Source organism: Ornithorhynchus anatinus, chromosome 1 (genome assembly GCF_004115215.2).
Source record: "Ornithorhynchus anatinus isolate Pmale09 chromosome 1, mOrnAna1.pri.v4, whole genome shotgun sequence".
Taxonomy (NCBI): domain Eukaryota; kingdom Metazoa; phylum Chordata; class Mammalia; order Monotremata; family Ornithorhynchidae; genus Ornithorhynchus; species Ornithorhynchus anatinus.
Window position 1 is genome coordinate 112,098,480 of NC_041728.1, and position 4,246 is coordinate 112,102,725.

The 4,246-nt window shown below is 42.2% G+C and overlaps 1 non-coding gene across 1 annotated transcript; it reads right to left on the bottom strand.

The window, feature by feature from the left end:
* Positions 1–971: 971 nt before the first annotated feature.
* Positions 972–1,109, bottom strand: LOC114815895. The gene has a single exon (XR_003763692.1). It is a non-coding gene; the product is annotated as a small nucleolar RNA SNORA7 (small nucleolar RNA).
* Between the last annotated feature and the right edge of the window lie 3,137 nt (positions 1,110–4,246).

Here is a 4,246-nt window from a genome sequence, read left to right on the forward strand (position 1 = left end):
TTGCTGTGCAAGAGCTATAAATGAAATCCATAAATACACCTTTGTAGAAATTTCCTTCCCTGGAGGCCTTAAAATTAGCCCTGCAAATAGTTTTCAAAAATAATTTGGCCTATAAAGTTTCCATCTGGCTCATTCATTTTATTTTAGGTCCATTGCCTGAATCAATCAATCAGTGGTATTTATTGAATGCTTACGGTTTGCAGAGCACTCTACTAAATAATTGGCCTTATAGCACTTATGCACCTATCCATTAGTTATTTATTTATATTAATGTCTGTCTCCTCCTCTAGATAGGCTCTCTGCGGATAGGGAATGTGTCTACCAGCTCTGTTGTACTCTCCCAAGCCTTCAGTACAGTGCTCTGCCCACAAAAAGTGCTCAATAAATATCACTGATTGATTATATCAATTCCTGTCTCCCATTCAAGACTGAAAGCTTCTTCTAAGGGCAGGGACTGTGTTTATGAATTCTACTGCATTGTACTCTCCCAAAAGCTTAGTTCAGTGCTTTGCATACAGTAAGTGCTCAATTAATATAATTGATTAAGGCACTGTGACACTGAAAATGCCAATGCAAATGCCAGGACACATTTTGCACACCTAAAAAGGCTTTGTTATCCTGTAGTACTTAATGTTTTGCGTGTCTGATGCTGTTTTCTTTTTTACCTTCTTGCCTCTCACTTTGTACAGAGCTGATGTTCAAAGAGATCCACTCCTTTCTTGATGATGGTGTGCCAAACTGGTCTTGTCTTGCCTTATGCTGTCAATTAATTTGTGACCCATAGCGACTCCATGGAAAATCTCTCCCAGAACAACCCACCTCCATCAGCAATTGGCCTAGTAGTGTATCCATAGAGTTTTCTTGGTATAAATACGGAAGTGGTTTACCACTGCCTTCTTCCACGCAGTAAACTTGAGTTTCTGCCCTTGACTCTCTCCCATGCCCCTGCTGCCCAGCACGAGTGAGTTTTGACTTGTAGCAGGTTGCCTTCCACTCACTAGCCACTGCCCAAGCTAGGAATGGAAAGGGTAGGTCTTTGCTTGATTCTCCCTCCCATAGCCGAGCCTGGTAGAGGACTGGAAACTCTCCAGGTGCCATCCTGAGAGGGGCAAACTGGCCTATTCCCTTGATTTCTAGTTTTCAGCTACACTGAACTGTGGTCTCAGTCTCATCCTGAAAAGAAGGGGCTAAATATAGTGACTGAGAAAATGGAGGGGGACTAGATTTGCAAAGCCATAAGAAAACAATGAGAAGTTGCTTCAGCAGTTTAAGGAGGGATATAATGATCAAAATAGAAACTGATGAAGACGACTTTGGAGGTGACAAAATAAAGACAATAATAATAATGGTATTTAAGTGCTTACTTTGTGCCAGGCAGTCTACAAAGTGCTGGGGTGGATACAAGCAAATTGGGTTGGACATTCATTCATTCAATAGTATTTATTGAGCGCTTACTATGTGCAGAGCACTGTCTCTGCTTATATAGTGTCCCTGTGTCCCCAGTGTCCCCGTCTTACATAGGACTCACAGTCTTAATCCCCAATTTACAAATGAGGTAACTGAGGCACAGAGAAGTGAGGTGACTTGCCCAAGCCCACACAGCAGACAAGTGCCAGATCTGGGATTAGAACCCATGACCTTCTGACTGCCAGCCCCATGCTCTATCCACTATACCATGCCATTTTCAAGGGTCCAGATAGCGTAAGGAGAATCCTGGTCAAAATTAGTAGTGGTATCCTTGGAGACCCCCCTCTCAGGGTCACACCTGGAGAGTTTCCAGTTCTCTATCAGTCTTGACTATGGGAGGGAGAGTCAAGCAGAGGCATTTCAATTTTTGGCTTGGACAGTGGCTAGTGAATGGAAAGCAATCTGCTAGAACTCAAAACTCACCTGTGCTGGGCAGCAGTGCCACGGGAGACAGTCATGGGTGGAGACTAGAGTTTACTGTGTGGAAGGAGTTAATGGTAAACCACTTCCATATTTTTACCAAGAAAACTCTATGGATCCACTACCAGAACGATTGCAGATGGAGAGCGGGGTGTTCTGGGAGAGATGCGTCCATGGCGTCGCTGTGGGTCGGAGACAGCTCAGTGGCATAAGACAAGTGAAGACCCATGGAGAGGAAGGGGACGATTAAGACAAATGAGAAGCAAAGAAGCAGCGTGGCCTAGAGAAGCAGTATGGTCCAGTGGATAGAGCAAAGACCTGAGAGTCAGAAGGACCTCGGTTCTAATTCTGACTCTGCCATTTGTCTGCTGTGTGACCTGGGACAAGTCACTTTACTTCTCGATGACTCAGTTACCTCATCGGTAAAATGGGTATTAAGACTGTGAGCCCATGTGGCACAGGGACTGTGTACAACCTGATTAGCTTGTACCTACCCTAGAACTTAGTACAGTGTCTGGCACTTAGTAAGCATGTAACAAAATGCCATTAAAAAAAAAAAAATTGCGAAAGAAAGCTTTCCCCAGTTAATTCACATATATCATTAAAAAAAAACCATAACACCCTCATGCTCCTTGTAGCACTTTGGAATTGCATTCCTCCTCTCAGTGTCATTCATACATTATGTGCCTATATTTATTTGTATATTCAATTATTTAATCAAATATTTCATTGCAATTGCACTATTTCCTGTTATATCCTCGCATTATTCCTCCCATTTTCTCTATGTGTATATTTTTTTTTTCTGCCTGTCTTTCCTATTAGGGTGTAAACTCCTTGAGGGCAGGGAGTGTGTGCCTTATTTCGGTTGTATCAATCTATAGTATTTACTGAGGGCGTACTAAGGGCTAGGCACTGTACTAAGTTATTGGGAGAATCTAACATTAGCAAATTAGAGGATCCCAGCCTGCAAGCTTGCAAGCTAAAGAGAGTGCAATCTTTGGTATGCTCCCAAATGCATGACAGTGCTTTGCTCTGGATCAAATGATTGATATATGAGACAGTTTCACGGTTTTTGCTGAAAGATTACAAAAAAATTGAAGATGACTCTAAGAACTCCAAGAAATCTGAAGAACCAAAAAAAAAGAGTAATGCTACAAAAAGTGTTTACCTTTTTTTTTGGAACTAGGACAGAGTTGTGTCAAACTGCCCTGGTGCTCTGTGACATGAAGGATAGTTATTGGACTTGCGGAGTGAAAGATTCAATTCATTCATTTATTTAATCGTATTTATTGAACGTTTAATGGGTGCAGAGCACTGTACTAAGTGCTTGGGAGAGTACAATATAACAATAAACAGACATGTTCTCTGCCCACAATAAGCTTACAGTCAAGAGAGGTGACAGATGTTAATATAAATAAATTACAGGTAAGTACATAATGATTTAATGATTGTGGGGTTGTCCCTCTGAACTTAAATAACTTAGTACGAGAAGGTATTAATATTTCAAAGCAGAGTTTGTATAAATGCATGCATGAAAGGTACATAGTGAGTTACTAGAGGAAAAAAAGATAGGGATATTAGAGAAATTGAAGATGCAGGAAGGTGAGTAGAGTCAAGGACAAAAGCTAAGGATCTAGAAGAGGCAGGCCTGGCCATAAAGGTTGATGTCTAAGAGGGCAGCTATGACACTATTCCCCCAGGCATCCTTTGATGCCACTGTGAGAGGTAGAACTCTGAGCTGGGTAGACCATTGGTCTGATGCCAAAATGGAACTGCCTATCTTCTTTTGTATCTTAGGTAGAAGCAGTGTCTACTGGTGGAAAGAGCACGGGCCTGAGAATCAGAGGACCTGGGTTCTAATCCCAGATCCCCATTTGGCTGCTGTGTGACCTTGGGCAAATCGTTTAACATCTCTGTCCTAAGTTTTTTCATCTTCAAAATAGAGATTAAGACTGTGACCTCTATGTGGGACAGGAGCTGGCTCCCTTGTATCTACTCCAGTGCTCAGCATGGTGCCTGACATATATTAAGTGCTTAAAAAATACCATAGGAATAAAAAAGGTAGCACTCTGTCCCTCACCAGAGTCCAGAATGATCCCCTTTCCGGTAGCCAGTGGCATCCCAAATCTTGAGACAAAACGCTTTCTTTGTTTCCTTTGGAATGCCCTTTTTAATGAGAGCGGATTGATGTTTCCCGAAGAATGCCTCAGGCCCTCCTAGGAAAGACGGAGAGCGGCACAGAGAAATCTGGTTCACTGTCTCCCAGAATAAACCTTAGGTTAAAGAATGGCTTTCAGAGACAACCCTGGTACTGATTGATTGTGGAATGCTCTCATGACTTAAAGGGTCTAGTAAATGA